We start from the raw sequence: 24,605 nt of genomic DNA, 5'->3' as shown, positions 1-24,605 counted from the left end.
AACCTGACTAAAGCCACTAACAATTTCCATGTAAAACTATGCACATTGACAGCCATAGGCTATGTTAATTAAATGTCTCCCCTAATACCTCTCCATTAAAAAATAGGGAGGAAAACAGAGGAAGGAAGAGAGGGAGGGGGAGGGGGAGAGAGAGTAAAGAATTAAGAGGGAGGAGTCTCATTTACATCTAATTTGAGGGAAAACTTTCAGATTGAGAAAAATATGCAGTCAGAGGAAATATTGATAGACTGGTAGTGGGCAAGTATCTTGACACCTGCTTGTAGAAAAGCAGAGATAGAGTATAACATGTTAAGACTGCTGTGAACTTGGTACACCGACTCACAGAAAACAAATTCTTTACAATCACTATCTTGGTTGCATCTCACAGCACCTGGATGAGGCAGGCAGAGTCTGGAATACTGTCCTTGCATAACTAGAGTTAGTCACTAAGAAATTTGCTCAAGGTCAATCCAGAATCTTTTGAGAAAACTTAGTCTTAGGGCCCATGTTATCCTTTGAAGCTACTATGATAAGGTGTGGTGAGTTTCAATTGCAAAAGCAAAATGGTAACACAAGCCATTTTTATTTTGTTTGATCTCTCCTCTTCTTCTTCCTCCTCCTCTTCCTCTTCCTCCTCCTCTTTCTTTTTCATTGTACAGATCATCTTAAAATAAATTTGGTCACCAAAATGATTTATGCAGAAGGAACATGTGGCAAGTGTACAAAAATGTTTAAATGCAAAGTTTATTGCCAGAAGAAATAAACTGAATGTGACAGCTATTTGAAATACAAATAAGTGTTATCTGTTTATGACATATGCAAATTACGTTAAAATTTTCACCAGTAACTGTTTTTATCAAAGTGTAGTCCACTTTCAGTAAAAAACCTCAATAAATTTTACAAATCTTGTATGACCAAATCCTATTAGTATCATATAAACAACTATAGTGTCTATTATTTGCAAGGTACTGTGATTGAATGCTAGGGTGGTTTAGTCAAGTCCCGCCCCACCTCAGCTATTTCATCCAATCTCTATTTAAGATAGTATGTGACTTTATGGCAGAAATAAAGTTTACAATAAAGATGACTTGAATACAAAACTCCTATATTTTCATTCTTGAATGAAGTAAGAAAAGAAAAAAAACCTTGTCAGTGTCATGACCGCCTGCCTTTTGAAGAAGGCTAGAAACCTGTTTCAGATACCTGGCGTACTGGCCAATTTATTAAGAATACCCATGTTCAGGACAGCAGATGTACCAATCTGAGAGCTGCCCAATTAAACACTTTAACGCGATGTCCTAAAAGGAAAGCCTTTTAACTCGAATAGTTAACAGTGCTTCTCTGTGTTTGTGCAGCTTTCCTTCATGTATGAACTTTCGCAGAAAAAGGAGTTAAAGTTCAGGTAGCATTTAGATGACCTACAAAAGTAGATCGTCCAGTGTTCCCATTTCCGTCCACACCCCATATAACAGTCCTGTAAGCAGCGGACTTCCCTCCATAGACTCTCACCCTGTGACACAGCTCGGCGGGGCCGGACTCACCTTGCTCTGGGAGCCGGGAGCCGGGTCCCGCCGCGGGCTCCGAGAGGTTTGCTCCCAGCGGATCAGGGCGGGGTGTGTTGCCGGAGTCGCCTTCTATTGGCTACCCTCTCGGGGACTGGCCGGGCTTTCCGACACTTGATTGGACGGCACTGCCCCCGTAGGCCGAGGCCATTGGAGGCTGCGGGAGCCAGGGGGCGGGGCGGGTCCCCCAGGAGTCCTGACAGAGCGCGCTGGGCGGCGGAGCTGGGTGCCGGGCGCCGGACCGGAGCTGGGCGGGCGGGCTGGCGGCCGCGGTGGGAGGGCGGGAGGGTCCCGGCGCGGAAAGGGGCTCGAAGGGGGAGGACGGTGCCGAGGTTGGTGCCTGGCCGCGTCTCCCGAGAGCAGTCCCGGTTTTGTCCCGGCGGGGGCCGCTCGGAGACAGCATCTGTCAACGCTTGCCCCTCCTCTCTCGTCCTCCGGCCGGGCCGGACTCCGCCGGCGGGGGACGCGGAGCCGGCGCGGCGCGCCCATCAGCTGTCAGGCGAGTGGCGGCGGAGCGGCCGAGGGCGGCGAGAGACACACAAAGAACGCGGTGAGCGGCGCGGCGAAAAGGGGCGGCAATTTCGGGACGGCTGCTCCCGGCCGCGCCCGCTCGTGCCGCCGCCGCCGCCGCCGCCGCCGCCGCCGGTCCGAGGCCGCGGAGACAATACGGCCGCGCTCACATCCCAGCGCCCGCGCTCCCCCGGCCCCTACTGGACGCTGCCGGGCTCGCCCAGCCCCCTCCTGGCCCGCCGGCCCCCGCCCGGGAAAGGGGCGCCCCCTTCGCTCTCGCGGCCGGTGGAGGAAGTCGGTCCGCGGCCGCCGAGCCCGGCAACTTGCGAGCCGGGAAAAGTTTGCGGCGTCTTCGCGGGGCGGCGCGGCGCGGCCCCCGCCCCTGGCGTCCACGGTCCCGGCCGGTGACTTTTCTGGGCTCGTCGTCCGCCCGGGCCTGCGGGTGAGTTGGCTTTGGGCGCGGTGGGTCTCGGCGGTGCGGGCCACCTGGGCTTGGGGAGAAGGCGTGCAGAGCGCCGTTGATTACTTTTTAGAGGAGGCGGGGTGGGGGGACAAATAAAAAGTGCGAGGGCTTTCAGAGGCGCTGACATGCCACCGACTCGTGAACCGTATCCGTGGGAACCCTCCGGGAGCCGGGGCCACCGAGGGCCTGTGCGGGCGGGCGGGGAGGGGTGGGGGGAGAGGGTGGAAAAATGAGAAGGTCGCGCACCAGCCCGGCCTGCCACTGACTGGCCCTGCTTGACCTTGGGCAAGTGACTTAACCGCGGAGATAGCCTCCTGGGTGATCCCTGAGGCCAGAGCTACCGGAGCTGCCTGTCTCCCCCCTTTTAAAAAGACATCTCGGTTTGGGATTTTTCCCTGGGCCTCCGCGCGAAGCGATAGGCCAGGATCCATCTACCTGCGCCGGGGTTCACCTTTCATTCTACGGAGAAGTCACTTTGAAGCCAGTTGTGTTCAAGCAGTCGTATTTCAAGGTTTTTGTTTGGGTTTTAATGGAAAAATAAGTTACTCATTACTTGTTTTATAAACATACGCTTCTCAAGACTGTCTGTTTTTGCTGCACCCGCTTAAAAAGTTTTAGGGGCCGAGGTTGGGAATAAGAGAACCAGGCTTGGGGGTGAAGTGACAGGTACCCTCAGCGATCTACCCCCTTCATCCCTTCAGTTTAGGGGAAGGACAGGGTTTTTATTACACACGTAGGAGAGCGTAAACAGGGCAGGTGTTTTTTTCCCCCTTGTTTTTTTTTTTTTTTTTTCTGTATTTCTTTCTATTGAAAACTTGTGGAGGGCAGTGGGGGATGGGGCTCTAACTTCTGACAAAGAAGGAAAAGAAAATGTCACTTGTAACCAAAGAAACCTTAAACTAATGTAAATCTTCATAATGCAAGTGCAGCTTGATCTAATTTTAATGAAGGATTGAAAATAGCTGCTGTGTTCAGTATCCCTGACGCCAAGATGGCTCACTTACATAATCTTAGTTGGGATGTGTTAGTGGCATGTATAATTTTAATAAATTATTAATGTTAAAGCTTTGGTCTAGTAATGGTATTGAAACATTGTCATCACAGGTTGTGTTGCAATACAGTGGAGTGTTAACTTTTGGTTATTATGGTAAACCTGCCCTTTTTTTCCATAAAAAGTGAAGTCAAACATTTTTTTCGTAACCAAACTTTTCTCAACTATTAAATACCTACTTGTCAGTACTTAATACAAAAGAAGTTATTTTGTCCTCTCAGTGATGAGTTAGTTCCTCCAGTTTTCTCGTCATTCTTGAGAGTGCCTTCTAGATGCCAGGTGCTCCTGGGCATTTTATCTTCTCATGGAGCTTATAGCAACAAAAGTTGATTTAAAAAAATATGTGTACACACATATACTCAACAAATATTTGCTGAAAAAATACCTGGTGTTCAGATAATAATTTTAAAAAATTGCCCAACTTTAAAGAGAATTATCATCATGCTTAACGGGAAAGAAGGAGAGTATTAAAGAAAAAACTGGCAGAAAAAGTGAGTTTTTTTCTAGTATCTATCCTAAAAGTGTGTAACTTAAAATAGGGATTCAGATTTAGAAAGAGACAAGACAATTGATAGGGTTTCTGGGAGAAAGATAGCAATATTGATTTAATGTAATACCGTTTATGACTTAGCTTTCTTTGAAGAACACAAACCTTTTAAAAGGTATCTTTCTTATATAATAAGTAGCTGTTTGCATTGTGATTGAATGTCTAATTAAATGGCCTAATCATACCATAATATTTCATATCAGTGCTGTCTGACTTTTAAACTCGGTTTTAAAAAAGCATGGAAAAAGCCTTTTAATGCAGTTGCATGAAGGAAAATGTATATTTGAAATCCAGTGAGAAAATTGTCTCAAATCTTATACCAAATACAAAATAAGCACTGGAAATAGCATCTTGCCAAGAAGGTCTTCACTCTAGACAAGCATTGTGTCTGGAGATATCCTATGTGGACTGCAACATGAATGAAATATTTTTCCTGAGGGACCTGTCTATTTGGTGATATCAGAAAAAGAAGTCCCCAACAGTTGTAAGCCTGGAAACTTCTGGAAAGTCTAGTAGCCTTATTTAAAAGTGACCACTCTGCATTGATATTTGAACAAGCAAACTGTCTTTGTAGAATGTAATCCTCAGAGCAGGTTTGCTGGTTAGACAGCCTTGTAGAGGAATAGTGTATCTGAGACCATCTGTATCAGAATCTTCTGTAGCACTTAGAAAACTTCAGACACTTAGGCACCTTCCTATAAGCATCAGAATTTCTGTTAGCAGAACTTAGAGTCTGTATTATTAACAAAACTCTCCCAAATCACACTGCATTTTAAAAATAGTGTTAGAGTTTTCTTGCCAGTATTTAATGGCAACTGTTGCTTTTGTCTAAGAGCACTAAAAAAGCATCCTGAGGTGCTCACTGCTCAGATTGCTTCCCCTCCAGGACCAGACATGTTGGCTGTTGGCTTCATCTGTTAGCTGGACCAGGGACCCCCCCTCATGAACTGCTTCGGCAAGCTAACCAAGATACCACCTACAAGCAGAGTTAAGGCTGCTCTGGGGCACAAGATCCAAGAGATCCCTCCTACTGTGGGATACTCTCACCACCACCCCTAGCCTGTGTGTGTGATCTGTGGGAGTGGCAATCCCAGCCACTTCCTCCTCTTCAACAGGGAGATAAGGTTTCAAGCAAATAATTGGGAATTGATCCCAAGGGACAGAAGGCCTGAGAGAGAGCAAGAATGCCAAATGGAAAGCTATTCCCTCAACACAGTTAAACACTCACATTTGAAGATTTCGGTCTTAAATCTGATAATTTGGAAGAGAAGTATCTGGCTGAAAACAGGCCCCTTGCCCTCTGTTGTCAAAACTTCTGACTAAAATCCCATATAATGTGTCCTATAACCTCTGTTTGTATCCATAAACTCTGACATGTAAGTGAGGACTTTCATGTTTATTGAAATAAAAGGGAAGAATTTAGGAGAGAGGTTCAAAGCATAAGCTGAGAGATCGAACACACTTGATTTAAATCCCGGCTTTACCTTTTACTACCTACATGACCTTGAACTGCATTCTCGACCCTCTGAGCTTTCAGTCTTACTTGAAAAATGAGGATAACAGTACCTGCCTCATAGGAGTTATTTTGGAAATTATGTAAGATTATAAATTATGTAAGATATAAATTAGTGACAGATAATAACTGACACTTAGTATATGTAGCTTTTGATTTATTGTAGTAACTTTTAAAAATTTCTCTTTTAGTCCTGGAGAGTTGCTATCGAAGAGGGACAAGAGAGGAAGACAATGCTGGAGGAGGTAAGTAGCTCTGGACACAGGGAAGGTCAGACCACTAAATAGCAATTGTTGAGCAGAGGGAAAGGGACAGGAGAAGGATGCAGACTGCAGTGCCAGCTAATAACCTGGGCTGCCTCAGCTGCTGTCTCCTCTCCCCTCCTCCCTTTTTGTACCACCTTTTTTTAACACTTTATATATTTTGTTGACTCACTCTAAGAAATACTGTGTTCTGCCTCACATTTTTAATCCTGGTTTTGTATTTTAGTATTGATGATCCTCAAACTTGCAGGGGCTTAGTGTGGAAGCTGTCTTTCCTTGTGGAATCTAGGTTTTAGAATTATTGAGGGGAGGAGATTTCTCCTCTGACCCCATAGTAGTACATCCAGAATTCAACTCCAAATTTGCCTTTTCAGAGAGATATATGCCATCAAGACGTGAGGACATGATTAGAGAGACCCCTGCCCCTGACTTTTAAAAATACCTTTACTTTTTTAGAGTAAAAATATCTGTACTTTCCAAAGTGCCTTTTCTCACATCAACTCACATTTTCCTTAAAATAACCCTGTAAAAATTATTAATATTAGTAGACAGACCCCAATGAGGCACCACAAATGTTTCTCTTTTCCCATCTCCATTCTGTCTTGCAAACATATTGCAATGGTAGTCTTTGCTGTCTTCACCTCAGTTTTCTAAAATCAACATCCTTTCATTATTTCCTGTTTACCCCCCAATCAAATTGAACCTCCTCTTCCTGGCTCATATAGTGGTCCTGAAAACATGGTCTTATGTACTCTGCAGTTCCTGGAACATGGCTGGCTCACTCACTATAGTGCTTTAGCCCATATTGTTTACCTCATTAAGGATGCCTCCTTTCAAACCAACCAGATTCTACCCATTCTTCAATTTCCACCTCCTCCCTGGAGCCTTCCCAGATCATTAACATCTTAAAGGTTCTCTCCTCCTCTGAATTCCAATGGTAGCCACAGCTATTCGGTCAATTATAACTTGGTCTTAAAGTCCTAAGGGAGAGAAAGTATATGATAGATTTTATATAGAGAAGAAAGCAGTGGACAAAGTATGTTTTAAAGAGTTGACATCTACTAAGGAGCTGTGGGAGATAAGCCAGGTTGCTCTACCTTTGTGGTTCTACATTTCTTGAGCTGTAAATGTGGAGAGGTTTGGGTTAGATCCGTGGTTGGCAAACTGCGGCTCACGAGCCACATGCGGCTCTTTGGCCCCTTGAGTGTGGCTCTTCCACAAAAAACCACAGCCTAGGCGAGTCTGTTTTGAAGAAGTGGCGTTAGAAGAAGTTTTAAGTTTAAAAAATTTGGCTCTCAAAGGAAATTTCAATCGTTGTACTGTTGATATTTGGCTCTGTTGAGTTTGCTGACCACTGGGTTAGATGATGTTGATGGTCCCTTCTCATTCTGAGGTTCTAGGACAACTTGGTCTTCCTTATGTGGGATGGGATATGGGCTCTTAATTGAGTTTCGGACTTGGTCTATCCCAAAGATTGCTAATGCTAAACTTGGCAGTTTTTGAATGCCATGTACTATTTTGTTAAGTTTTTTAAGCCTAAGCATTCAGGGAAGGTTAGTGGAGGAGATGCATTAGGTAGTAGGATGGTGTATTAAGGACAATAAAGGGTTGTCTTTGTGAATGAACTAGAGGCCCGATGCACGAAATCGTGCAAGAGTAGGCCTTCACAGCTGCAGCAGCTGCCTCGATCCCTCCCTCGCAGCCGAGGTGGCTGCCTCCATCCCTCCCTCACGGCAGCTGCCTCCATCCCATGGCTGCAGCCCTGGCTTCATCCGGAAGGTTGTTGGCAGTCCGGTCTAGTTAGCATATTACGCTTTTATTATTATAGATAAATAGGGTCACCTATTGGGTGAAGTTTGGTCTTGGTGTTTGTAATGTACTTTGCATTTCATCTTTATTGGATAATGCTATATAATAAATAGTTATTTAGTCAAAACTCTAGAATAAATGTTAGATGCCTTTCTATAGTAATCTGGTTGGTGACATATTGTAAGTCTGTATATGTATGTACATGTATCACATGCATATTACCTTTGAATTAAGAAGGGAACCCCTAAATTATGAGGTGTTATTATACTCTGACCATTCATAAGAAGAATATCTCTTTAAAGTGTGTTGACATTTAATTGACCTTTGAAAGTTCATTCTGTTAATCATACTCAAAGTGCTAAGGCTATGGTTGACTGCTCTGGTGTTTTTACATTCAGTCGTGCCTAGCATATAAATTCTTCAGCATAATTGCTACTTATTTAGCCAGAGTTTCTTTTCTTCACTGAAAATGCGAGTTGTATTTTATTTTTGTATCTTTTAAAAAAAAAACACCACAACAACTTTGCTTCAGGCTGGATAGTGCTAGGAGTTTGAATTGAAATGTTTTCCTGTCATTAGTTGTATGGGGTGTGGCTTCTTAATATAGGAGTAATGGAAATTTTTTGCTAAGTGTACTTTTCTTCTGGCAGCAGTTAGAACTTTTCAAGATATAATGCTAAAATATGGAGAAGCTTAACAATTTGACACTGCACATTTTTAACATAAACTTTTGAAAATCTTTCAATTTTTTTTGTATAAGTTAAAACTATCATTCTATTACTTTTTATTAACAAAGATTCAAAGGATCTATTTTCATAGCAAACTCTTAATTCCTTGAATTGCTGTGAATGAAATTTTATTATAAATGATGTATTTGTTTTTAAAAAGTCAAGTATATTTATTTTTCATAGCTTAACATTTTATTACTATTGCCTAGAGACCATTTGCTGAAATGTTTAAACATTTTTGAGTATTAAATTTATAGCATCAGTCTATGGAAATAATTTTTAATATGGATAGTTTAGCTCTCTTACAGGTTTCTAAGTTAATATTTCCAACACTTTTTGCTGATAGAAAATAAAAACTTATAATTACCAATTTTGAGTAATTTATCTTGAGAGTCGATTTTTTAAAAAATACTTTTGTCTTAAAAGCAATTTTTAAATAGGGAAAACAAAGTTTAAATCAGAATTTTTATTTTCATGAGGTAATTTTATACTTTCAAATATATAGCTCTAGTCCTCTCAAAATCAATCAACAATATATAATGTTTGTGGTACATCTTGTTTCCTACTTATAAGTTGTAACGTCATTATATCATTTATTTATTCACACATTACAAGTATGGTGGATAGTCTCATTTCATGAGGCTGACTTTCTCATCATCATCTCTCCTTCCATATTGTCCTGTCTTTTCTTTTGCCTTTTTATGTTCCCAATTTTACAAATTTCAGCTATCTTGTGGCCCCCCGCCAAAGGAAAATGAGTCATTTTCCCTTAGTCCAAACATTTAACTTCAAACTCTATCCTTTTTAGAATAGATGATGAAGCTTCTAAGTAATATCTAAATAATACATTAATAGTGCAAATGACTTCAATCCTGAATAGTCAGATGCAGGATATCCCAGACTAAGGGTGAACTTTCACATTTCCATTTTTCATACTTTGGTTTCAACAGATAGATTTATTTCTTCCTCAGTAATTAAGTATCTCAGGACAAGGCTAGAACTGGTTAAATACAGAATGTTAAGCTAAAGCCTGGTTCCTTGTGTAATCTTTCTTGATAACTCAACTGGACAGATGACACATGTTGACAAAATTAGTATATTTGCTCTTCTATTTGAAGTATGTTTTGCCATCATAAATTACTTTCTGTCATTTGAATCTGGATATATTAATTTATTTTATTTTCATTTTATTTAACTAATTCTTATACTCACTGTCCTAAACACTTGATAAGTATTAGTTTATTTAATGCCATAATTAAATTTATTATTATATAGTTACTAGAGGCCCAGTGCATGAAAATTCATGCACTGGGCGGGGGGGGGGGGGGTCCTCCAGCCCTGCCTGCCCCCTCTCACAGTCTGGGAGCCCTCAGGGGCAGGAGGTGACCCGATGATCAGGGGAAGGCGACGCCCCTATCACACCTCTGCTGCTGCCACTGCTGGCAGTGCAAGCCTTAGCCGGCCCTGGATACCTGCGCCTCGGGCCGGCCCTAGGTGGCTGGGCAGCCGCCATCCAAGGCTTGCCTGCACCTCGGGATGGCCCTGGGGAGGCTGGGGGTTGAGGGCAGGTCTGGCCTCACGGTGCACCTGCTACCCCCACCCCCGGCTGGGCTGAAAGGACTGGGGGAAATCCAGCAGGGCTGAGGGGACTGGGTGCTGCCATCTTGTGGCTATGGGCGCTGCCATCTTTGTCATGGCGTGACTGTCAATTTGCATATCCCCTCTTTATTAGATAGTATAGTTTGAGAACACTAAGGCACAGAGTTTTGTTTTAGGGTAGGGCTTTAAGTGAGGGGGAGTGATAAGTGCAGTCAGAGTGGATAACACAGTAGTGCTAAGAATCAACAAAAAGATGTTCAAGAGTTTTGGGAAAAATGAGTCTACATGGAAAGGATTGGGGATCTAGCTTGGCCCAGTCTTAAAGAGCAACATGTCTTCCTTCCTCAATTTTAAGCATTGGACCATAGAGGCAGAAGCCTGCTAAGTGATCATTGCCTTGGGTTTCATTTGCCTAGTCAGCCTGGTGAGGTGGGCCATGCTGGCTCTTTGAGATTCTCATAAGGCTGCAGGAACATTTATGTCTTACCTCCTACCATTTCTCAGGATTCAAACTTCTTTCCCCCTAAAGGGTTTAGCTCCTCTTTCTGCTGGAAGTGGGCATTGCAAATACCAGTAGAGAATGTTTTTGTCAGTCTTAACGTCAGCTCATTTCATCCTCCCTTCTTGCCCTACTTTGTGTGTTACTTTGAAAGTATTATTCAGTGGTGTTTATGTTTGTGTGTTGTATGAAGTTTAGAGACTGGTGTTAAGCAACAAGATTAAAAGACAAATCTATCATTTCTGTTGGAAGAAGATGAGAGAACAGCTAAAAGGAGGAAGTGTGGAGAAAAGAGAGACATCATGGAAAAGAAGAGATTTAATGAGGGAAAAATAATGGTGAAAAAAATGAAGAAAGAGAATTAATGATTTCCTTCATACCCACACCTCCTCCCCAACTCCACAGTAACAGAGGCAATTTCATTCTCTTTTCTTGACGAGGTTCGCCAGGGAGTTATGTACTGTAGGAGTGGAAAATTTCTCCCTTTTACATTTTGAGACTTGGGTGTGCTGCTTTGAGATGCCACTGGTATCTAAGTAATATTTGTTTATACTGGATATTTTTCTCTGTAGCCTTTGTAGATGGGGTTTAGAATACAAACAATATTGTTAGCAAAACTGCAGGTACTCGATTGCTATGTTTATTTTGCTAGTTGAAAAACTTCCAGAGCCTTAGGACTTCTGAGTACATTAAAAAATACAACAGGCAATTTTAAAGAGTGCTTTAGAAAGAAAGGAAGAATAAGAAGAAAAGTTAGGACTGTCAGGCTCTGGGATTCCAACCAATGTGGTAAGTTTTGTGTTTTTGGTTTTTTTAATTAGTGTTTTCAAAGACTAAGTTAGGGTAGTTTTATCAATTATTTTTTAAATTTTTATTGAATTTATTGGGGTGACATTGGTTAATACAATTTATATGGGTTTCAGGTGTACAATTCTCTAATACATCATCTGTATATTGTATTATGTGCTCACCACCCAAAGTCAAGTCTCGTTCTATCACCATTTATCCATTTATCCCCCCTTTATCCTTTTCTACCTTCCCCCAACCCCTTTCCCTCTGGTAATTACCATACTGTTGTCTGTGTCTACGAGTTGTTTTTTTTTTTTCTTTGTTTAATCCCTTCACCTTTTTTACCCAGCCCCCTCTGAAAGCTGTCAGTCTATTCTCTGTATCTATGAGTCTGTTTCTATTTTGTTTGTATGTTTATTTTGTCATTAAATTACACATATAAGTGAAATCATATGGTCTTTCTCTGACTGGCTTATTTCACTTAGCATAATACTCTCCAGGTCCATCCATGCTGTTGCATAAGGTAATATTTCTTTCCTTTTTATGGCTGAGTAGTCTTCCATTATGTAAATTGCCACAGCTTTTTTATCCTCTCATCTACTGATGGGCACTTAGGCTGCTTCTAAATCTTGGCTATTGTAAATAATGCTGCAATGAACAAAGGGGTGCATATATTCTTTTGAAGTAGTATTTTGGGTTTCTTTGGATAAATTTCCAGAAGTAGAATTGCTGGGTCATAAGGCAGTTCCATTTTGAAATTTTTGAGGTAACTCTATATGCTGTCCAAAGTGGCTGCACCAATCAACATTCCCACCAACAGTACATGAGGGTTCCCTTTTTCTAAATCAATTGCCCACATTTGTTGTTTGTTGATTTACTGATGATAGCCATTCTGACAGGTGTGAGGTCATCACTTATTTTTTAAGATGGGTGTAAAGTACTCTTATTGTATATAAATTACCTTTTCTTAATAGTTTAGGTGAAATAAAAGTGTGGCACTTTCATTCCACAGATTATAAGACTAAAGTTAATTCTTTAGGGAATTTAGGATTTCTTTTGGGATGCCGCTTAAATCATGCTTAATGACTTTTCTTGGTCAGATCACTAGTCTGAAAGTATTTCCTACTGATTTATGATTGTACTAGAGTTCCGATGCACGAAATTTGTGCAAGAGTAGGCCTTCCTTTCCCCGGCTGCCAGCACTGGCTTCCCTCTGGCATCCAGGACCCGGGCTTCCCTCACAGCCCCAACTTCTTCCGGAAGGTCGTCCGGAAGGACATCCAGTCTAATTAGCATATTATGCTTTGGTTATTATAGATTGGGATAGAATCATTGGAATTGTGATGCTTCCAGAACATCCAAAATAATATGGTCAATTTTACCTTTAAACTTCCTGCTAATTCATTTTAGTGCCCCCTGAAGTTTCTCTCTTTATCTGCTCTTTGAATCTCTGCAGGAAGGTATATTACTCAGTAGTATTTATGAAAAATACTTGCTTTAAATAACAAAATGTTGAGCTAATTTAATGATAAAAGTATTGATTTGAAGAAATTAATTTATTTTTAAATAGCTATTCATTTTCCAGGTGGAGGGGCCTAGTCTTAACAAGTTTGATTAGATCCCCATCAGTAAAACAAAGAGTAAAATGAAAATGTGTTTTCTTGTTCATTGCATGGCAATATCATGCTGTTCAGACATTTCAAGAATCACTAATAAATTTACCTGTAGGGAATAGAAAGAGGGAAAGGGCGTTTTTCTTTCTCATTTGTTCTTTTTTAATTTATCCATTTTCCTCCCACTTGTCCATCCTTCCCTATAGTCATGGAAATTTTTAGTTTCCTCCACTGTTCATCAAATGTTCCCCATTTGTACATCCTAGATTACCACCACACCAAGGTTTCTTAGGGAGAAACGGAATCTGCATCTTTAGAAACTAATGGAAATCATCCCATACTTTTCAGACCCTCTTTCTTCTTTACAGGAAAGAGAAGCAAAACAATAGTTGGTAGTTTGTCATTGTTGCTTCTGTGGCTGCCCTATTTGGTTGACCTAAACTTTTTTACCTCCATTCTTAATGCTTAAACCTACAAATAAAATTAGGGCCAGTCACACTATATTTCCATCATCAGTTATCCCTAGTGGTTCAAATTTAGCACAAACCTGCTGTTTGAGTACATATTAATTAGGTGAATATAATAGGATGAAATCGTGAGTTTTTTCATAACTATTCCTTGAAGTATAGTCGTTATCTTGTGAGTTTACAGTTATTTTGTTGAAAGTCTGAAAAAGTCCTCACATGAGCAACTAAGCTGCTGATTGCCCAAAATAGTGTAAGTCATACATTAACTTGTAGTAAAGTGCTGCTGAAAGTGTTTGGTTTGGAGATGCCGTGAGCTATTTCAAGTTAAGTTGCCTTTCTCTATATGAGATAGGGTAGAGGTCTTGCAACCTGATTTCAAGGTTCAACCCTGAATACGAATTTTTTGGTCACTTTTTCTGTATGCTGTGTCATTGTTTGCCACAAGTATAAGGCATATGAACCTCTTTTGCTACTTATAACCCAATTCCCATGCCAGACAGTATTGGAGATAATTAAGTTCTGTTGAAAGCTTCATAAGTCAGCTACTAACTACTGTGTCCATAAATATACTCTCAAACTATCTTATAGTCCTGCTTTTATAGTCCTGCTTTTTAAAAAATGTGTGGGTGTGGGAAGTGATGGTGAGTGAAGTCTGGCTAAATTGTGCTGCTTTGTATTAAGAAAAATCGCACCAATAATGGAAAACTGTGTCCATGATTCGTGTATGTTTAATATTCAAAAAACTCTTCCACCCCTCTCCCACTCCAGTTCCCACCCCTACCTCATAAATTCAAGCAGTTGAAGGGATTAGAGTCAGAGGATTTTATAGCTGGAAGGATTTTAGAGAGAATCTGATTAACCTTCTTGTTACAGTTGAGAAAATTGATGTCCAATGAGGTCAAATGAGACCATGTAGCAAGTTTAAAAGCCCAAATGACATTATTAGTTTATTTCCCTTAGTAAAAATTCTTCTGATTAATCTGCCCTAACATGTTCATAATCAGAAGGTAATAATAAGGAAGAATAACTAATCTGTACATGGTGCTTTCCCGTATTTTAGTCATTTCGCAGAAGAGGTCTGTGAGGTAGGTAAGGTAGTGTCCAGTCACAGAGAAAATAGGCTCAGTGACAGTCAGAAACCTGCTTGTGCCAGTCATCTGTCAAAAGGGCCCAGTGCTCCCTGTCTTTACACCTTGACAGAAGCATCAGCTGGTCTCAAGACAATTTCAAAAACCACAGGCTAGGGAATCACATCTTCATACTATAGCTTTGGTTCTAAACATGAACCAATTAATTTTAGTCTATTTCATCACTTTAAAAGGGGGGGGGGGACGCTATTTTTTAAGAGCTATGAACTCATAAATTTCTAAGGAAAGATGCTACATAATTATAAATAAGGTGTGTTTTAAGACTCTCCTTATCAACGTTTTAAAAATTCAGCCCACATACTTTGGGTACCTACTATGTTAAGCACGTTATACTCTAGGAGACACAATAATGGCTGAGACAGAAACATGGCCTTCAGAGCTTATATAATCTCTCTTTTCAAAGATTTATTGAGGTGGAGAACTGTTCCTGAGAAATGGCTGGTACTATCTACATATTACTCTTGAGATATGGAAGAAATTAATTATTATATCTGGGATAATGGGTCAGTCATTTTTTCCTAAATGTTTATATTAAAATACTCAAAGAAAACTTACAAAATACAAAAAAGTTGGAAGGAAAAACATGTATGCTCTAAATTTTTGACACAGTATTGTTTATATTATACCTATAGATTTTCTTTTCTTTTCTTGAATTTGATGGGATATCTAATGTTTGTATCACTGCAGAGCTTTGTAACCTGTTTTACTGATTACATAATTACAGGAGTCAGTTTCTGAGTATGTCAATAATCTGGCTGTTTTTCTATGGCAATTATTGATGTTATTTTACATAAAATGATTAAGGAAAGACTCTAACCTTGGCTAATTCTAAGAAATACTTTTTAAAGTATTTTTTAAATGCACTAAGTGGCAAATTACTTTCAAATTTTTAAGAGCATCAAAATCATTTAGCTTGGCTAAAATATCCATAGAAATATCAACTATGTACAGTTGCCATAAATTAGAAACAAATTGTGAAATGTATAAACAAAAAATATTTTTAAATGCATTTCTAATACTAAACATGTTGATTTTTTACTGTTTGGAATAATTTAATAGCTTTGATTTTAAAAAACAAAAACAAGGATTGTTTGAATTTGGAATTCTTCCATGTGATGATTACAATGAAATTAATCTTAAATTTCTAATGTCCCTTTAGAAATAGGACCTGGGTGAGAGTGCTCTTTGTGCGAAGTCTAATGGAGCAGGAATTTCTGAGTGGGGAGAGCTGAGCCAGCAGGTGGTTTGAGGGATGTTGCCTGGGAACTGCTAACAGTAACGCTGAAGGAAGAGAGAGAGAAGGGATGGGAGGAGAGGGATGGAAAGTCCCTCATTAGCCTGAAGACTGAGATGCCCTGACCCTCTGGAATCCCCCTCCCTAGTGAGAATGCCAGCCAAAATAGGAGAGGATGATGAGAAAGTCAGGTGATAATAACCACAAAACTCTGATAAGCTTGAATAGATCCTATTTTGGTAGCCCTGGCTTCCATTGTAAATCAGTATTATCTTTTTTTTAAAATTATATATTGATTTTCCACAGAGAGGAAGGGAGAGGGATAGAGAGCCAGAAACATCGATGAGAGAGAAACATCGATCAGCTGCCTCCTGCACACTCCCCACCGGGTATGTGCCCGCAACCACAGTACATGTCCTTGACCGGAATCGAACCTGGGACTCTTAAGTCCGCAGGCCGACGCTCTATCCACTGAGCCAAACCGGTTAGGGCAATCAGTATTATCTTAAAGGAGATTATGGCAAATGAATAAAATATATGAAGAATGAATGAATGATTAAATGAATTGTATCAGCAATGGATCTGGATATTTGTTTCTACTCAAAAGTTTTTTATTTATTATTATGTCCAATTTATAGTGAAAACACATTTTTATTGAATTATCATTAACTATATCATATTTATTTAAACCTACACCCTCTCCAGCTCCACAGATGACTCAGAGAAGGTTAGAATAGAAAAAAAAAATCATAATGTTGCAGTGAGGGATAGATGTGATTCCAACTCTCAAAGCCTGGTGTTTCCATCTGTGTGATGATGATACTATGGCAAGGATAAAATGAGATTGTGTATAGACATTCTCATTGTTGTATGCTTGACATACAACAAAAATGTATTAGAGTTAAGGCTATAAACTTGAGTATACACAATTTAGCTTATTCTCAACTTATTTTGCACTATAATTTTACTAAAGAGTGTTAATTGAACAAAATATATTACTTTCTGGAGTAAGAGAGATCTTATTCTTTATAACTCTGTAAGCTCTATACTATCCAAGATAATGCTTTGCTTCCTAGAATCTGAGTTTCTTAATCTTCCAGGTGTGCACAATCCATGGGAAAATGTTTCCAGTAAATTTCTACAGCCTATGGCCAGTTTCAAGAGGCAAGGACCAGGTAGGTCTGTATTTTTTTTTTCTTAAAGCAAGGGAAAGTTCATCACTGTCATTAGTAAAAAAATATAATGAGAATTAGAAGTGGAGTAGGCTAAAACACACTGTGGACTACTAAGTGTAAAGTATAAGTAGAAGAAGATGAAGATTACTTTTAAAAGGCAGAATTTTGTTTGTTCATTTATTTTCCTTTCATTTCAGACCAGTTCTATGTATGCTTTCTACAGAAGGAAGCAGAGACTACTTGTGTTTCTTGCCTTAAGGTGGGTTTTCTGAAGGAAGGGATAGGGGCCAAATGCCAGTACGATTGATACAGTTTGCCTGGAACCTTGGCCTCCAGAGAGATGGTGGATGGAAAGATGCAGAACAGAGCCTGGACACTGGGTTCTGTGCTGACATGAAACACTCCCATTCCTAGGATGTCAATGCAGCATTCAGAGACCAGAGGGGCTGGAGGTTAGATGAACATGCAGGAAAAGAGAGGTGGAACCATAGGACGAAGCATCATTCTCTAGTAGGTAAGATCACTTACATGCACCTTTGCATTTTCATGGTCAAAGGACAGACCTAGTATAAATAAATAAATCAACAAAGAAAGTAATGATAACTTCCTCCAGCTGCTGATGAGTGCCCCAAATCTCACCATTCAAGTATGAAATACTCTGATATCCTAAAATCTGGAGAATTTAGGTATATGAAAGGAGGGAGGTTGGGGAGCATGAGCACTGTAATAATTTAAGCTGATCTTAATTATGCAGAGTTTAGGAAAATAACCTGATTATAGAGTCAATAAGAGGGTTCAAGACTGAATAGTTTGGGATAGCTAAGGAAATTTTTAAAACTATCGGGTCAGTCCTAAACTGTGCACTGCCAGAAGGAATTAATCCTTCAAACAGTTAAAACAAAATGATATGGGGAAGATTACAAAATCTGATTAAGGTATAGACATCCAGAGATGCACTTTGGGTAGGGAGACTTTCATGGATTTTCAGGGTTCTTTAACACAAACCTGGGTCTGATGTATTAGACACAATTGATTCTTATACTGCCATATTTGTTTTTAATTCATGATTTTTAAAATAGATTTACTGGTCACATTTCTCAGGTAGTGGCAAGATCTTAAGCAAAATTATTTAATTCTGTCTTTCTAGATGAGTGGTTTTCTGCCTAGAAGGTATAGCAAAATCATTTTATAGCTTTTGTGAAATGCACATACTCAGCTCCCTTCCTATATGTATAAGAATTGCAGAGTCCGTAGGGCAAGAGGCAGTCCAGGTATGTGGGACTAGAAAAAACTGTCCTGGGAATTGTTGCCACACTCGTTTGGGCGGTTGCTATTCCAAATAGAACTGGTACTGGTCAGTTACTCACAAACAACCAAATAGCTTAAACAAAATAACATTGAGTCTCCAACTGGCAGAATTATTCTGCACCTAGTTGGGATGAATCTGCTTTACCTTTCACATGGATTTCATATAGCTGACTTGCTAAAAAGGAAACCCATGTATATAGACAGTGAACTACTGTATTGATGCTTGTTAAATGCCCTTCTATTTATGAACTCTTGTAACTAAGATCTTATGGTCTTTCATGCTTTGTTTGGAGAAGTTTTTACGTTTATTCATAGAGCTCTGAGCAAAAGGCTGGATTTTCAACCTTGTGTTAAGGTTTAATATCTTTCACCTGTTCACAGAATTATTCCTTGAGATTGTTTGCTTAGGATGTACTACTAGTCACTTAGGGTTTTTCATTTTTAATTTAAAGTTATTATTTAAAAGTGCTAGGATTCCAAAGCAAGTAGGAGATCTGTCACTTTGAGGAAAATTTATGGGAGTGGAAATATTTTCTTTTTGTAAACAGTTACTGCTATACAATGTCTTCACAGGGTGTAAGGATTGTTATTTATCTGTTTTAATTAAAGAGTACCCTGCCTGTCTGTTTGCGACTAACTTAAAAGAAGTGGGTGTCTTGGTGAGAAGTTCACAAGGTTGGTTACTGTAGCTGGGTTTGGTGAACTGACTCTAGCTCTAGTCAGCAGTGGTATAGGAATGCCAAGTACTAAGAATTTCTGGAATGTAGAATCGCACCGCACTGATAAAGTTTGCTTTGTTCCCCTATGTGACTTGACCCATTGAGAAAGCATGGTTCCCTAGGAAGTTTTAATAGTTCAAAGCCCTTAGTTAATAAAGAAAAAGGCCACAACATAACTCAGCTTGTTTTCACCTGCTGCCTCAAAGATTAACTTTCTTAACCTTAATGGGATAGAGTTACCCTTTGCTTTGAAAAAGTAATTTATAGAGCTCTTCACATTTGTTAGTTTCAGTAAACATGACACTGTTTGTGTGGATTTGTTTATGTTTTGGGTTTGGTGTCACAAACTACTAAGACTTCTGCAACTTAAGAACCTTATGGTAACTTCATCTGAAAACAAATCTCAGGGAAAGGCACACCCTCTTTTCTGTATCAACTTAATCTTTCACTGGACTAGGAAGGGTTTTGAATTACTTCAGGAAAGTAGTGACTGATAGAGCTTAACCTTCAGTTTTCCTCATTTATTTTCATAAAAGAATGGGAGTGGAATTCAAAACATTCAAATTTAGAGTTAATGTGCGTCACTGTTGCGAGTAATAGGTTCGGTGTTTTTCCAGTGGGAAACTGTGATCCACAAACTGATATATGCCTGTTGTAGACCTTGTTATTCCATTCTACTTTTCTCCTGATTGTTGCTTACTCTTTCAAAAACCAGCTGACTGTACAAATTGTTTCTGGGAGCATATTTCAGAGCAAAAGTGATACATAAAAGCAGCACGTAAGTCTTGTTTTTGTCAGAATTTACAATGTTTGAAATAAATCTTTTATTTTCATTGAGAGTCTAACCACTTAAATGTAGTATTTAATGTTAAATGTGCACTTTATGTTGTTAACATGATTTAATTTCCATGTTTGGTCACTTTCACTGGAAGGATTTTAATTACAGAATACATGCTGGAGTCATTTTAAGTAACTCTGCCTTTGCTTGTTTGTTCCTTGTAGCTACCAGTAATGGATAAAATCTGTTTGCATATGTCATCTTAGTACATCATAGACTTTTATAGGAACTTGGTAAATGAATAATAGACATTCATGAAGCTTTTTGTTTTGAATGTGAGACATTTTTAAAGAATATTTCTATTTAAATGAGACTTCAGTGATGTACAGACTTGCTGCCTATACATCTTAGAAACACCTGCTGGGGAACCTTCTTCAGGTTAACAGAGGGAAAGCAGATCCCTGTTGACAGTGAGCAACTGTAAACATCCTCGACTGGAAGCTGTGAGGCCACAGATGGGCTTTCAGTCGGATGTTTGCAGCTGCCTACTGCCCCGGACTTCAAGGAGCTGCTTTAGGGGCTATTATCTTGTTAACTAGAACTGAATACCTTGCTTTCTCTTTGATACATTTTTACAAAGCTTGGATGAAAATGGTATAAATTAAATAACTTTAAAACCATTTCTGTACATTTTTAGAGGACTTCAGCAGGGCAGGAGAAGAAGTGCTCTGTGTCTGCATAGAATTTGCAAATGGGAGACATCTGTAATACTCTCAATAATAAAAACTAATTTTTAAAAACAGCAAAGTATTCCTGAAGGAGTAAGGAAATGTATTATAGTATTTTTGTTCTTATAAAAAGTGTACTAAGGCAATATTTTACAAATCACTCTAAAAAGTGATTTGTGTTCTCCTGCTGTTTATCTGTAATTTCAAAATAAGTATTTTTAAAGAGCCATTCACTAACATTTCTATTAATGAAATGAAATTATTTGGAAAGAAAAAAATAAATAAAGGCCAGAGTGAAGAGTTAATTCACTTTGTTTGGATTAAATCTCTTTTATTTCTTCATAGGTTCAGTTTTTAAGTAATAAAGTAGTTTTCAGTTTAATAAGATACTTAAACTAATATTGACTCAACTAACTCTTATTTGAAAAATCTATTTGTTCTTGTTTTAGCTGATGAGAATAGTATTTTAGGCATTTGTTGATACTGCCCCCATTCAATCGAACTGTTAACTTTGCTTTATGTAGTAAGATATATCTCTTTAAAATGCTATACTAAATATTTGAAAACAAGCTAAGTTTTTAAAAAGAACCTGGTTTTGGATCTCTGTGAAAGACCTAATTTTAACTTGTTTTTTTGTTTTGTTTTGTGTTTGTTTTGTTTTTGTAAATCTGTATTTGTCTTATGGAACATTTGTTTAATATGAAATATTTAAATAGTAGAAATGAGACACTTTAAAAGGAGATGAGGGCAGCATCCTTTATCCTCTAACACATAGTATCTTCTAAACACGTGGTATTGTCATTAATGTAGAAATTATAGTTTCTGTTCCCTCATTAATACCTATTGATTATGTAGATAAGAGGTGATACTGAAACAGTGTGACCATATCACCATTTAAAATTTTACCAAACTACCATTGAACACTCAGCTGGTATGGATATATATATATATATATATATATATACACACACACATATATATATGTGTATATATATATATATGTGTGTGTGTGTGTGTGTGTGTGTGTGTGTGTGTATATATATATATATATATATATATATATATATATATGCCTTTAAATTTTCTTCATACATAAAGCCATCAAGTGAAAAAAACTCAAATTAGTCATACTGGGCCATGAGAGGTTAGTAGATTGCCACTGAAACAGGTGGGAGGGGTGAGGGCTTTCCTTGTGCTAGGCCTGGGGTCTGGAATTGAGAATGTGGCCTGATTTTTAATAGGTAAACTTAAAACACTTAGAGTAAATAACTCAGTTGTGTCCCAGGGTAAATGACTATAAGTTTGGAGAAATGGGTAAACTTTTCCTAGTTCTTTGACCTTCACTTGCTTTAGGTTCTTTTGTGTTATTTCACATGCCCTTTCTTTCTTCACTGACCTCTAAATTTTCCATTTCCCATTTCTATTTGTTTATTTTCTTCATTTAAGTAATTGCTTATTAGAATATTTTAATTTATAAAAACTACAACATTCTTAAATATTTTTAAACCAACAAATACAAATCTCCAGAAAACATTCTGGATAATTTTTATATTCTATTATTTGTTATGCCCTGTGCCCCATATTTCCATAGTAACAATCTAAAGTGGTATTTTAAGATAATAGCAAAAGTATGCAATATGTGTTTGCAATAAGTCCTGAATACATTTTTTTATTTTGCAAAAATATCCAACTTTTAAATTTACAGTATTACATTTTTACAACTATATTAGACAAAGTTATTGTGTACTTAAGTAAAATACATTAATATTTAGCATAAATTACTCTTTATTGCTAAGTATTTTCATGTGGTTTTTCTTCTTTACATAACTTCGAAATTTCATGTTTGTATCAGCATAATAAAATATAACATATGATCTAGAACATAAAATTCTTGATATGGACCCCAGTAGGTCAGTTACTGAGAATAAAACAGTAAAAAATGTGGGCTACATAAATGTAACCTAAGTGTAGCTATAAAGTTTGTAACGTTAAAAAAAATAGCACCACACTGAGTAATCATCATAGCTATAGTATGCTTGGTTTTTATTTATAATTTGCCAAAATAAAAATTGGCACATTCTTGGAAGGGAGATTTTCAAAGGAAGTGCAAGAGGTTCTAAAAGTGGCATTGGTGACTCATTTAAATAATACTTATTTCCTGACCTTAAAACTCTGATTTGAACCTGCACTGCATTCTGTCATGATGCTATCTGTAAAACCTGTCCTCTACTAAAGAATACTTAAAACCAGGAGCAAGGACTGTGGAGGCAAAGGTTACTGCATGAAGGCCTGCATGGGAATTAGGAGGGATATACCTATGAAACCTGGCTCTGCCCAAACAGATTGCTCTCAGAATTGCCTTGTTTTCTTTCACTAAAATTGTAGTTAGATATTACTATTGCAGGGGAGAAAAATCTCTCTTGAAGTAGTGTCAGTTTGTGGTGGCTTAAAAATAATGCAAAGATACCAGTTGTTTTTCTGTATTAGAAGAGTAACCAGAGGTTAATTATTTCTCTTAATTTTTGAAGTGACTTACTGAAATCTTACTGAAGTTCTTTGTTAACCAGCTTATCGGTCTCACTAAAATAATGGAAAAGACATGCTTTGTATTGCACTATATCAGAATAAGTATCCTAAGTAGATATGGAAGATGTGTTTAATAGTGTATACTATAGCTGTTGTATGCATGAGCTAAGCTGTTAAATCATTTAAAAGATTGGATTTCTTATGATTATTTTTTCCCCTTCACTTTTTTTTACTCTTAATGGCAAAAAGTCAGTACAGAAAAAGAGGGGAGGGAACCTTATCCTGTAAATGTGCTTCTTATTAGAAACAGTAGTCAATCAAATAAATATTCTTTAATAGGCTTCTTTAGTTGTTATGCACGAACAAGTTTATCTCGCTAATTAATACACACTTTTAAATCATCAGTGTGAATGTGGTGGGCAAGTTAATGTTGCCAAGTGATACTTAATCTGCTTTTCCTAATTTGTATATCTAATTATTATATAAACTTAATGATCCAGTACTTTGAGAGTAGAGGCTTTTAATGCAAATTAACACAAAGTAGATTGGGGATTCATTGAGCACAAAACACTCAATGTGAACTTACTGTCCCCAAAGGCTTCACTGCCCCACATGGTTAAACAAATTAATGAATGAGCTCCTTCAGGTATTGTAACAACACTGAGTAAAATCAGAATCTCTCCATAGCTCTCAATTCAAAAATGACACCATGATATTTCAGAATGTGAGATACCTTACTGGCAAGTGTGTTGGAAAACATAAAATGTTATATACAGTAGGTTGATCAATGTGCTTCCTTGCAGGGACTGAACTACCATTTCTGAATTTTGGATTTGGTCTTTTTAGCTAAGGAGTTAAATTATTGAACAAATGCTTATACTAATGAAGGAAAATGTATGTAAAAGCTAAAGAAATGCATGCAGTTAAAGATGTAAATAAATGTTCCAATGCCATAAAAGAGTGTCACAGTCAAGATTCCCACAGTGGAAATACATTTATTTACAGGATTTGTGATGTTAATGAATGGAAGCATTGTTGCCCTGTTTATGAAGATTTATTTGCACTGAGTGTAAGTATGCTGAAATGAGTCAGAAAATTGGTAAAAGTTGCAAATTCAGGTATTCAACTTGCAGTATTCATATTTTGCACATAATAGATCTTTCTAAGTACATATTAAGAAAGTGATTTTGTTAAACTCTTTAATATTTAATTATCATGTTACATTAAAATTATATTTGGAATTATAATCTTTTAACTATGGACTGTCTATCTGGAAAATTTAATTTTGAAACATTTATTCTTTTTCATACACTGTCAGTGGCTTTCTTGGCCATATCAGAAATATAGTTGTCTTTTTTCCAGTTCTCATTATACTCCCTTACTCCAGTAAGTCTGTATTTTGTTTAAAATAATAAGTTCTGACAGTCAGATATTGAATAAAAATCTAGGAAATTTGTACACTGTTTATTCACAGAAAGAATAATCTTCAGTGGTATTTTGAACCAGTCATCTAACCTTTCTGTACTTTAGTTTTAGTTTCTGGGCTGACTTTATTAATTTCTTATAACTTGTTCCT

General features: G+C 38.2%; 1 non-coding gene across 1 annotated transcript; it reads left to right on the top strand.

Moving 5' to 3' along the window:
* Positions 1-20,243: 20,243 nt before the first annotated feature.
* On the top strand, positions 20,244-20,328 carry MIR30A (microRNA mir-30a). Its single transcript, NR_129043.2, has one exon. It is a non-coding gene; the product is annotated as a microRNA mir-30a (primary transcript).
* The last annotated feature ends 4,277 nt before the right edge of the window (positions 20,329-24,605 follow it).

This window comes from Eptesicus fuscus, chromosome 10 (assembly GCF_027574615.1).
Source record: "Eptesicus fuscus isolate TK198812 chromosome 10, DD_ASM_mEF_20220401, whole genome shotgun sequence".
Classification (NCBI taxonomy): domain Eukaryota; kingdom Metazoa; phylum Chordata; class Mammalia; order Chiroptera; family Vespertilionidae; genus Eptesicus; species Eptesicus fuscus.
Note: the sequence above shows the minus strand (reverse complement) of the source record. Positions and strands in the feature narration are given on the sequence as shown.